This window comes from Stegostoma tigrinum, chromosome 25 (genome assembly GCF_030684315.1).
Source record: "Stegostoma tigrinum isolate sSteTig4 chromosome 25, sSteTig4.hap1, whole genome shotgun sequence".
Taxonomy (NCBI): domain Eukaryota; kingdom Metazoa; phylum Chordata; class Chondrichthyes; order Orectolobiformes; family Stegostomatidae; genus Stegostoma; species Stegostoma tigrinum.
In genome coordinates, this window is record NC_081378.1 from 1,984,670 (window position 1) to 1,997,631 (window position 12,962).

At 41.7% G+C, this 12,962-nt stretch overlaps 1 protein-coding gene across 8 annotated transcripts in view; it reads right to left on the bottom strand.

The window, feature by feature from the left end:
• sema3d (sema domain, immunoglobulin domain (Ig), short basic domain, secreted, (semaphorin) 3D) overlaps positions 1-12,962 on the bottom strand; it is a 357,672-nt gene that overhangs the window by 272,963 nt on the left and 71,747 nt on the right. Inside the window, exon 1 of one of the 8 annotated variants that reach the window (XM_059654814.1) lies at positions 11,119-11,204. The exons of 6 other annotated variants lie outside the window; for them this stretch is intronic. The gene's annotated coding sequence lies outside the window, so the exon portion shown is untranslated. Of the gene's footprint in view, positions 1-10,387; positions 10,488-11,118; positions 11,205-12,962 lie in introns of those variants that run through there. One more of the 8 variants, XM_059654810.1, reaches the window with a different exon arrangement.

Below are 12,962 nucleotides of genomic sequence, written 5' to 3' on the forward strand. Positions count from 1 at the left end.
ACCCCAATCAGGGAAACCATATTCTATGAGGTCCACTGGGCTGATCATGTTATAATCACTACAAGACAGAGAGTTGTATCTTGCAGCGGACTGGTGGTAAGCTCATTGCACTCTGCATGAAGGACTGTGCTGTAATGCTGAATGTTTTGTTTCTTTATTTTTCTAATTTATACCTAAGATCCTGTATCTGGGTACCTTTGTATCTAAGGAGGCAGTGTAAGTGGCATCTTTGTAAATATTTCACTGCGGTCTTATGAGCTCATGTGACAATAAACTTATTTCTAATATTGAGGTGCTGGCCATAGGCTATTAGGTGAATGAATAATTGATCAGTGCCTTAAGCGCTAGTGTTAGTTAATAGGGAACGATTGATGAGGTAACCAGGAGAACTCCCTACAATTCCTCGTCACTGCTGTCAAATCAGCAACATCAAGGTAAGACAGCAGTGATGACATCTCTGGTAATGCAGCACCCACTGGAGATGTAACAACGGGGAAGATTAAAGGTCAACACCCTCTGATAATTAAACTGAAATACCAACCCCAATCTGTTACAGCAGGAATATAGGTTCCCTTCTAATAATTAAAACTGAAACACTTTGAGAAGCTCACCTTGCACCTCATAATCTGTTAAAAGAGTTAAATGAAAGGAATTCCTGATATTCACTTTATAAGTAACAAGTAATAATTTATTTAATTAACCCTAACAGTGAAAAAATTATCAGCTACTGACAAGCCAAACAATTCCCCCCAACTACTAACTATTCTCTAACTGAGCTGAATTCTACTGATATGTTGTTCCAATTAATACAGATCCCACTTACAAAGATCTGAGTAATAAGATAACAATAAATTAAAATTAGTCTCTCAAAGTTCATACAGAATGTGTCTTCTGGAATGGTCTACCTTCTTCATTATTTCTTCAGCCTTTCTTCTGCCGATCCTGCTGTCAGGGATGTTTTCTCTCTAATTTCATCTGTGAGGACTCTCAGCTAGAAGTGTTGTCATATCTTTTCTGGTGCTTTTTTTCAGAAAGCTCAGTGATTTTGTGTGAGAACTTGGTATTTATCCCTTAAATGGCAGGTTTGCTCTCACCCTTTCAGATGGCAATTGGCTCTCTGCGGATTTTCCAACTGACTCTTTTTATACCCTCATTGATCCATCCAATTCTTACACTAGGATTGGCCCCAGTAGTCAACACCATCAGATTTAAATTCAATTGGCTTTCAATTCTAAGTGCTTGGTTTAAAATGATAGCTGATTCAGGCTAGTTTCCAAAACGTTAAAACAAACCTAAAGTTTTCAACCACACAGCCAATTAATACGTGCTTCAATTTTTAGAACTGTCTGCATCTGCAGCTGCTTGCAGAACTGTTCTCTACATAAATCTCTTGGTTTAGAAAAACACTTTATCTCTTAAAGGGGCCATGCACTGTTCTCCTTTATCATTTCTAAAAAAAAATAAATTTTAACTTCCTGCCCTCCAATTCACAATTACTCGACACAACTTTATAACACAGACAATCCAGCTTTAAACTTTCCCCTGAAGCACTATAGTACAACCATCTGAATCCAAGACCAACTGACCCAGGGCCACAGGCACACACACACAGACACACACACACGCACACACACACACGCACACACACACACACACACACACACACACACACACGCGCGTGCACACAAACAAAAGCACACCCGCACACACGCACACAATACACACATGTACATAGAACATAGAACATAGAACAGTACAGCACAAAACAGGCCCTTCAGCCCACAATGTTGTGCAGACCTTTGATCCTCATGTATGCACCCTCAAATTTCTGTGACCATATGCGTGTCCAGCAGTCTCTTAAATGTCCCCAATGACCTTGCTTCTACAACTGCTGCTGGTAACGCATTCCATGCTCTCACAACTCTCTGTGTAAAGAACCCGCCTCATTACACACACACAGACACACACACAGACACACACACACACAGACACACACACACACACAGACACACTGATACACAGACATACACACACACACACACACACACACACATACCCACACCCACATAAACACACACACACACACACATACACACACACACATACGTACACACACACACGTACACACACACACACATACCCACACCCACATAAACACACACACACACACACACACACACATACACACACACACATACGTACACACACACACGTACACACACACACACATACACACACACACATACACACACACACACACACGCACTGACTCTACAGACTGTGACTTGGTGGGACAGGACACCACTATCGCAAACTACATAAGCTACCTTTTCACTCAAGGGGTTGTTTGAAAATGAGTCCCCACTTTCATCCCTCTAACTTCAGCACAATTACCTTCATATATATAAATATATATATATGAATATATATACACCTTAATCCTAGTAAAACTCCCAAAGTACTTCAGATGAGTAGCATTAGACAAACATTGATCACAATGGAGCCATTAGGATAAATAGCCAAACACTCGGACAAAGGAGGTAAGTTTAATCAGCAACTTTAAGGTAGGAACTGAAAGAGAATCCCGAGCTAAGGCCTAGACAGCTGATAGCACAGCCACATTAGCGAGTTAGGTGTGGGGGAGGTCAACATAGAACATAGAACATTACAGCACAGTACAGGCCCTTCGGCCCTCGATGTTGTGCCGACCTGTCATACCGATCTCAAGCCCATCTAACCGACACTATTCCATGTACGTCCATATGCTTATCCAATGATGACTTAAATGTACCTAAAGTTGGCGAATCTACTACCGTTGCAGGCAAAGCGTTCCATTCCCTTACTACTCTGAGTAAAGAAACTACCTCTGACATCTGTCCGATATCTTTCACCCCTCAATTTAAAGCTATGCCCCCTCGTGCTCGCCATCACCATCCTAGGAAAAAGGCTCTCCCTATCCACCCTATCTAACCCTCTGATTATTTTATATGTTTCAATTAAGTCACCTCTCAAACTTCTTCTCTCTAATGAAAACAGCCTCAAGTCCCTCAGCCTTTCCTCGTAAAGAGTCAGGGATAATGGACAAGAGGCCAGAGAAAGAGCTGCACATTTCTATTTTACAGACACATTTTGATAAATTGTTGAAGTCATCTGTGTCTTTTGAAATTTCTTTGCAGATGAAGGCTTTAGGAAAGTTGGTTGCAGACTCACTGCTGGCTCGCCAGGCCTATCCACGATGGTCAGGCTCTCCCATAAACAGGTGAAGGGGAAGGTGTAATCACTGCCCTGGTCCACTAGATTACTCCATCGCCTCTTTTCCTCAATTGTGCTGACTCTGTGCCCAGTATTAAAAGTGTATATAGCTGTCCTGATCTAACATGTCCAGGCATTGTGATCACGGGGCTGTATTTCCTACTGGTGATAGTCCACATGTTATACAGAGAGTGATGTATTCAGGAAGACCTTGAAATGTTTGCATTGGGCCCCTAATTCCATTTACTAGTCGTTAACTCTCTGTACAACACGTTCTTGGACAGATGATGGCTATTCATTTGGGTAGTGCGACCCACCCATCACAGCTGTCTCTGCAGGAGTCTGGCCTTGATGTTGGTGATGCCAGCTGTTTCCAGCACCTCAGCGACATGCCTCCGTCCTGCCAGCTTGTGATTTTGAGGGCACTCGAAGGGACAGTAGTGGTGAAAGTGTTGCAGGAGGCGTAAATGATGCCACCAAAAGCCTGATGAGGTCGCTTTGTACACTTTGATTCTGACCCGTGCTGTAAGACTGCGGTTGCTCTACACTTATTTTCAGAACTTGCTGATGTGCTCTTTGCTTCTTTTTAAAAGTCTTCTGGACATTTCCTCAGTGACAGTGACAGCAAACAAGATGGCAAAATTGGTAAACTACTGAATGGCATTCATCCCAGTTTCGTCAAAAATTGAAATTGAAATTCCTTAACTATCAATACAAAAAACAAACTTTACTTATGAACCTTGAGCAGCACAATTTAACACTGACAGTAACTCAAAACTATGATGCTTGGCATTTCTGTTGCATCGGTTTTCCTGCAAGTCTAATTTCAAAGATATGGTGTGCCGCTTTCAGATTCCCAACAACCTCTTCATTAGCACAATCTGGTATCCTCTAAATGCACTGGGCATCTCTGTGGGATTGTGCCACTTAACCACTCCATTGATCTTCACAAGCCTCCTGGTTTGTTCCCCAGGAATCGGAAGCTTTTTACAACCAGACAGGATAAATCAGTTCATTAAAACTGAACAGATGTGTCTTAAAGGCATCGCAGTGATAACAAAGACAGACCTTGCAACTCCCCAGGATTTTCTTACAAATAATCACACTAAAATGTTAAATAATTGGTAATATGTTTGTGTTTTAGGCTGTCATTGAGCATGATGAATTGAAATACAATAAGGATCAGCAGATACATGTTCATTTCAAATTATATCGCAATCAATCTATTGATTACCACACAAAACGTTACTGTGAAAAAGTTCAAATTAATGAACTGTTCACTGGCTCACTGTTGACCTCTAAATTAAAAAGGTGAAGTCGCCACAGTCCAACCAGGTTTGGAGCTGCTTCCTCATTAGAGAGAGAGCACAGGTGATAATCACCATGCCTCAGTTAAGGGGTCAGGTTAGTCCCAGGTGAAGATGGTCGCATGCAAACCACATTCATTTTCTTTCTTTACTTCTCATCTTTTTTTATCTTTCTTTTCTTCATTTTCCTGACGTCATTGGGAGGTTGGAGCTGTATCAGTAGTGACTCCTGGCTCACAGGCCCAAAGTGCAGATTCCTCGAATGGCGATGCAATGTCAGCTGCCGCAATCATGGAGTGGGGACTGCTGGCTGCGGCAGACCCAGAGCGGGGACCAGACTGAGGTCCTACAGCCAGGTGTGGGACCTGGCCGATGAAGGTGAACTTTATTTAAGTGCTTTCTTTTTATTGTTTTGTACCTCAAAATGGCACTAGATTGTGGTGACAGAGCACTTTTCACCATATATCCTCAGATATATGTAACAATAAATCATTCATTCATTCATTCAATCAGGTTGAGAAGGGGAGTTGTTCATGGTAGCCTCGGCCAATGCAGGGATTGAACCCATGCTACTGGTGTCACACTGCATCACAAACCAGCCGTCCAGAGCTCAGTAACCGCATCCCCCCCTCCCCACCCCCAGCTCTTTAAAATATATCCTTATCAGGGCATAGTTTCAGTGGTTCTTTCACTGATTGCAAAGGAGATCAAGATTGCTTATTATCAGCACTTCTCAGTTAGGTCTTATTACAAAATTAGAAAAATTTAAACTAACAATGTTAATGCTCATTTCAGAGTTATGAAAGATTTCATACATAAATATCACCTTTAAAGTTTGCATTTTAAAATTGTGGTACGTGGGGTGGTGGTTACTTTTGCAAAGCATTACCATAATAGTAGCTAGATCATATCGTTCTGAAATATTAGCTTAATCCAGTACGTGTCAGAGAGCAGTAAAACCACTGGAGAGTTAATGGAAAATTATGTTTTATTTCTACAGTGATTTACATTAGGTGTGTTAAACATTGATGGCCATTTGATGGCTATTAGTTCAGAATAATCAAAAAATGATTTTAGTTTAGAATTCCTCAAGATTAAAAGCTTTTAGGACTCTTCAAAGGAGAACTGACAAGGGTCAGGAACATATTCGAGCTTAAGAGAAAGAACAGTTACCTCAGTGCAACGATTAACTTGTATAGCTTCCAAACCAGGACTGTTTGGTTAAAATGTATATGTTATTAAAAGCTGAGAAAAGATAAGCCCTCAATTTTGTAAATATTCATGTAAGAAGACGGCACAATTCAGGAAAAAGACCTGGGCTGAATCAATTAAGTCAAATTTAAAGACTTGATATCAATGTGTAATTTCACAGGACAATCATGTAATTGTATCCATAATCGATAGCGTCAGAACAGAATGAAATTTTGTTTCACTCTATTTTAAAACCTTTCAAACGACATTCTAGATTTAAATAGCTTTGGTTTACTTTTCATCTTTTGTTAATGAAGCATATTCTTTTATCAACTAAGCTCTGTAGTCTTATTTGACTGTGTTTCAGTGAAAGGCCACAATGTTGACTAAAATAAAAAGTCATATTTCATTCTGTCCAGTAATATCGTCAGCTTGGATCATGACTTTTTCAAATTTCTGTACAATATAACTAAGCACCATGAACTTCATGAATATTTTACTGTTATTATTTTATATTTTTGTTGTATTTGGGGATATAACACAGAAGAGGAACACATAGAAATTATGCTGAAAATATGATGGAAATAAAACATAGAAAATTGGAGTAGGAGAGCCCCATTTGCCGTGTTAAAGCTTTTCCCATATTCTGTAACATTGTGGTTGATCTAATGTGGCCTTATTCCACTTTCCTAGTTATTCCCCATTACCCCCTATTCCCTTGCCAATCTAAAGTAAAAAACATTGATGATCTTTCCAACTCATCCTTGAATATTGAATGACCCAGACTCCATTGATCAATGGGGGAAAAGAGAGTTTCAAACACCAACAAAACCATCCCCCACTCCCCCTACCTTGATAGAAGAAATCATTCCTCATCTTAGTCTGAAATGGGAGACTTCTTTTTTGAACTGTGCCCTTTAACAATAGATTCCCAACGACAGGAGCCTCCTCTCAGTATCTGCTTGGTCAAGTCACTCAGAATATTATATCTTCCAATAACATCACATCTTATTCTTTTGAATTCCACTAACTATAGGCCTAATTTTCTCAAGCATTCCTGACTTGACAATCCCTTTCTCCCAGAAATCAGTTGAATAAATCTTGTCTGAACTCCTTCCATATGCAAAGTGATCAAAACAAAGAAAAGATCTGAACAGGAGATAATTAACAAATCAATTCAGCTAAATGGTAATGGCTATGATAACATATTGATATCGTATGGTCAATAAGTATTCATTCTGAAATAGTCAATCATATTATTCAAGCTACAGTCTTGTTGCTGTGCATGACATTATTAAGTAGATTCTTCTACCTGGGCATAAATATAGCACCTCTCTGCAGACACATTCAGACAAAGCTAATGTCTGATACAATAACATTATAAAATATTTGCACAAGGTAAAATGACTCTAATCAAAGCTGTGCAATAAGTTATAAATTAAAATATTAATGATTTTTATTCCTGATCTCATGTGAAAATATTGATGAAAGATATCAATTCAGTGAACAGCAGCCAACTGCACTAATATCTTAATTGGATTATTAATTCTTAGTACTGTCAGTATTTTCAGTGATGCTATTTCACACCTCAGAATCAAGGTGAGACTTGAACCTGGGGCACTACTGCTACATCAGAAGATCCCTTGTTAGTCATAGGACCGTAGACATGTACAGCACGGAAACAGATCCTTCGCTCCAATTGGTCCATGCACACCCAATATCTTAAATAAATCTAGTCCCATTTGCCAACGTTTGGCCCATATCCCTCTAATACTTTCCAATTCAGGTACCTATCCAGATGCTTTTTAAATGTTGTAATTATACCAGACTCCATCACTTCCTCTGGCAGCTCATTCCATACATGCATCACTCTGTGCATAAAATGTTGCCCTTTAGGTCCCTGTTAAATCTTTCTCCTCTCACCTTAAACCTGTGCTCTCTAGTTTTGGACTCCTCCACACAACACCTCCCTCCCCCCAGGGAAAAGACCTTGTCTATTTATTACATCCATGCGCTTCATGATTTTAAACATAGAACATAGAACATTACAGCACAGTACAGGTCCTTCGGCCCTCGATGTTGTGCCGACCTGTCATATCGATCTGAACCCATCTAACCTACACTATTCCATGTACGTCCATATGCTTGTCCAATGACGACTTAAATGTACCTAAAGTTGGCGAATCTACTACCGTTGCAGGCAAAGCGTTCCATTCCCTTACTACTCTCTGAGTAAAGAAACTACTTCTGACATCTGTCCGATATCTTTCACCCCTCAATTTAAAGCTATGCCCCCTCGTGCTCGCCGTCACCATCCTAGGAAAAAGGCTCTCCCTATCCACCCTATCTAACCCCCTGATTATTTTATATGTTTCAATTAAGTCACCTCTCAACCTTCTTCTCTCTAATGAAAACAGCCTCAAGTCCTCAGCCTTTCCTCGTAAGACCTTCCCTCCATACCAGGCAACATCCTAGTAAATCTCCTCTGCACCCTTTCCAAAGCTTCCACATCCTTCTTATAATGCGGTGACCAGAACTGTACACAATACTCCAAGTGCGACCCCACCAGAGTTTTGTACAGCTTCACCATAACCTCTTGGTTCTGGAACTCGATCCCTCTATTAATAAAAGCTAAAACACTGTATGCCTTCTTAACAGCCCTGTCAACCTGGGTGGCAACTTTCAAGGATCTGTGTACATGGACACCGAGATCTCTCTGCTCATCTACACTGCTAAGAATCTTACCATTAGCCCTGTACTTTGCCTTCCGGTTACTCCTACCAAAGTGCATCACTTCACACTTGTCTGCATTAAACTCCATTTGCCACCTCTCAGCCCAGCTCTGCCGCCTATCTATGTCTCTCTGCAACCTACAGCATCCTTCGTCACTATCCACAACTCCACCGACCTTAGTGTCGTCTGCAAATTTACTAACCCATCCTTCTACGCCCTCATCCAGGTCATTTATAAAAATGACAAACAGCAGTGGACCCAACACCGACCCTTGCGGTGCACCACTAGTAACTGGTCTCCAGGATGAACATTTCCCATCAACTACCACCCTCTGTCTTCTTTCAGCAAGCCAATTTCTGATCCAAACTGCTATATCTCCCACAATTCCATTCCTCCGCATTTTGTACAATAGCCTATTGTGGGGAACCTTATCGAATGCCTTGCTGAAATCCATATACACCACATCAACTGGTTTACTCTCATCTACCTGTTTCTCAAAGATGTAATTTTATAAACGTCTGTAAGGTCACCCCTCCACCTCTGACTTTCCAGGGAAAATAGCCCCATCCTTTTCATCCTCTCCCTGTAGCTCAAACCCTCCAACCCTGGCACCATCCTTATAAATCTTTTCTGAGCCCATTTCACAACATCCTTCCTATAGCAGTGGGACCAGAGTTGCACGCAGTCTTCCAAAAGTGACCTAACCATTGTCCTGTATGGCTGCAATATAACCTCCCAACTCCTATGCTCAATGCACTGACTAATAAAGGCAAGCGTACCACTTTCTTCACTATCCTTCTTGCACGCTTGCAATGGAAAGAAAAGCGATCAGTTATCGGATTACGGATTTCAACAGTATGACAAGAAGTAATTTTGTCTGTTATTCTGTGGTCACTCTCTGCTAAAGCAGTACAAATACTTGCATCATCTTTATTTTAATGTTTATTCAATTTTCCCTTCTGCTGCAGCTATTTCAATTGATAAATGACACAATGCTCTACTAACCACGATCAGATGTAACTTCTTTCTCATTGAATAACTAATTTCAATGAACAATTTCACCATTATCTCCAGCATCCTTCGTTCACTATATTAAAACCCTCAACTAAATATCACCTTTGCTGTTCTTATTCCTACGAATATTGCGTCAATATTTTAAATAATACTGGAGGCAGTGCAGACAATGTTCCATTTTTCATACTGAACACTGTGGTTTTAGACTCTCAATAAATTCCCGAAAGCAATGCTCTGTATAGCTTAGATCTGAAAGCAGAAACAGTCAGCTCCTCCTCTAGTTACAGTGTCTTATCTTTCCATTACCAGCCTTGCGGCATTATATTCCTGCCTCTTGAGCTTATCTTACAAATAACTGCTTACATGCAGCCAGTTATGATGGCTCTCATTTGCTGGCTGATAAGTTCATAAATTTGCAGCAGCACTTACACAAGCCTGGCCACAAAAGCAAAACAGCTATGCAAGTACACACTTATTGAGCAAAGTCCATTGACTCAGAAGAGGAAAGGCTGGTGTTTTCACATATATCGTATTGCACGGTTACCAAGTGATTGTCATCAGTTTTGTCCCCAAATACTTTTGTGTGGAAGGAATCCACTTACATTTATCAATTGTTCTATTTCAATGGAAGATTTGTCACTGGAAACTAATCTAAAATTGCATAATTTACCCAGAACAAAAATGACATCCAGGATACAAGTACTTTTTTTTATATTTCACACAGATCTTGTTTTTGTATTTGTCAGCAATACATCATTTTTCAAATCCCAGAGGACAATTTCCATGACCAGTTTATGCAAAAGGAATACAGTTATGCAGAAAATAAAGATGTTTTGAAGTAAAAATAATTTGATTCCTAAGATAGTAATGAGTTAATGTCGCTCACTCACTTCACAAGTTGCTAGTGGGTTTGACTGCCTGGCACTCAGGGTTCAGGGCAATTCCAAAATTGTTTGCTATAGTCCTGGTCATGCATCCTTCAACCAGCTTTCCAGAGGAAACTAAAAGGCATCTAGCCCAGCCGGCAGTGAGTTTCCTGCTATCAGCTGAGAACACACTAAACAAGCTCATGAGTTTGCGTACTAACGAGCTCTGTTGTACAAGGGAGAAAAACACATGGTTCTGCTGAGCTGGTCAATCTCAACTGGGACAGCTCTCGGGGGCAATATGATTAACGTCAGCTCCTGAAGAAGTTCCACCTGCTCCACTGCAGCAAATGACTCCCAACACTACTGTATTTAACTTCACAGTAAAATGAACCTCCAATGCTGGGGGTGGATCTCCTGGCATCATCACTACCTCTGAGCCAGGAGGTCCAGTTTCAAGTCCTACATGATCCAGAGGTATGTTATAACATCTCTGAAAAAATTGATTAGAAAATATCTGCAGGGCATTAGTGAGGCCACAGGTCAAATGATGAATGCAGTTTTTGGGCCAGCCTTGGCAGGCTGTGTGTGTAAATTGTTAAGTGATTCAGATGCACAGCTGGCTTAGTGTTGTAGGATAAAAGAAAATAGCTAGGATGGTGGTTGAAAAAGTGGTGCCTCAAAGCATCTCTGGTTATGACGAAGTAAAACATTCAATTCTTAGTGTTTTTAAAGTGCAGTGGTAGCATCCATACCTCTAAGCCAGGAGACACAGGTTCCAGTCTGACATGCTCCAGGGCTGTGTAATTTCATTCTTGAACACATGGATTAGAAAAGATATATATCCATCTAATTCCAGCCTAATGGAGAGAAATGCTTCATTGAGGAAAACAATAAACCGGGAGAATGGACCTCGCCAAAAAAATTCAAGGCAAAGTTTTCAAAATGTACAGATGAGTAATCTACTCAGATCAAAAATATCTCACAAAATATTTAATCATCTTACCCTTCCACATTCTGTTATAAGAGTCAGGTTTTTCTAGCATTTTTCACTTCTGGGGGACCAAGAATAACATTTTCAAGTCCCAGAGATGATATTCCTTTAACTGCCAAATGCCTTCACTGTAGCTGTTCAACATATATAGTTAGGAACTGAAGTAGGCCACTCAGCCCCTCAAGTCTGCTCTCCCATTTAATAAGGGCATGGCTGACCTAATTGTAACCTTGAGTCTTTGTTCCCGACTACCCCTGATAAATTTTCACCCGCCTTCTTAACAACAATGTACCCAAATCCTCCTTAAAAATACTCAAAGTCTCAGGTTCCACCACCTTACCAGGAGGAGAGCTCCAAAGACTCAGTTTGAAAGAAATGCTGTTGCCTTATCTCTCTTTTAAATGAGCGACCTCTAATTTCTAAACAGTGCATGCTTACTTTCCCCTGATATTATCCTGACCCAGAATAAAAGCTAAGATAATAAAGCGTGGAGCTGGATGAACACAGCAGGCCCAGCAGCATCTCAGGAGCACAAAAGCTGACGTTTCAGCCCTAGGCCCTTCATCAGAGACGGGGATGGGCTGAGGGTTCTGGAGGGAGGGGGAGGAGGACCGAACATGGAGAGAAAAGAAGATAAGTGAAGAGGATAGTATAGGTGGGGAGGTAGGGAGGGGATAGGTCAGTCCAGGGAAGACGGACAGGTCAAGGAGGTGGGATGAGGTTAGTAGGTAGGAGATGGAGGTGCGGCTTGGGGTGGGAGGAAGGGATGGGTGAGAGGAAGAACAGGTTAGGGAGGCAGAGACAGGCTGGGCTGGTTTTGGGATGCAGTGGGGGGAGGGGACCGCTTTGCAGAACACCTCCGCTCGGTTCGCAATAAACAACTGCACCTCCCAGTCGCAAACCATTTCCACTCCCCCTCCCATTCTTTAGATGACATGTCCATCATGGGCCTCCTGCAGTGCCACAATGATGCCACCCGAAGGTTGCAGGAACAGCAACTCATATTCCGCTTGGGAACCCTGCAGCACAATGGTATCAATGTGGACTTCACCAGCTTCAAAATCTCCCCTTCCCCCACCGCATCCCAAAACCAACCCAGTTCGTCCCTTCCCCCCACTGCACCACACAACCAGCCCAGCTCTTCCCCTCCACCCACTGCATCCCAAAACCAGTCTAGCCTGTCTCTGCCTCCCTAACCTGTTGTTCCTCTCACCCATCCCTTCCTCCCACCCCAAGCCACACCTCCATTTCCTACCTACCAACCTCATCCCACCTCCTTGACCTGTCCGTCTTCCCTGGACTAACCTATCCCCTCCCTACCTACCCACCTATACTCTCCTCTCCACCTATCTTGTTTTCTCTCCATCTTCGGTCCGCCATCCCCTCTCTCCCTATTTATTCCAGAACCCTCACCCCATCCCCCTCTCTGGTGATGGGCCTAGGCCTGAAACGTCAGCTTTTGTGCTCCTGAGATGCTGCTTGGCCTGCTGTGTTCATCCAGCTTCACACTTTATTATCTTGGATTCTCCAGCATCTGCAGTTCCCTTTATCCCAGAATAAAAGCTAACCTTGCCATTGCTCGACACTAGCATGGATAGACTGGCC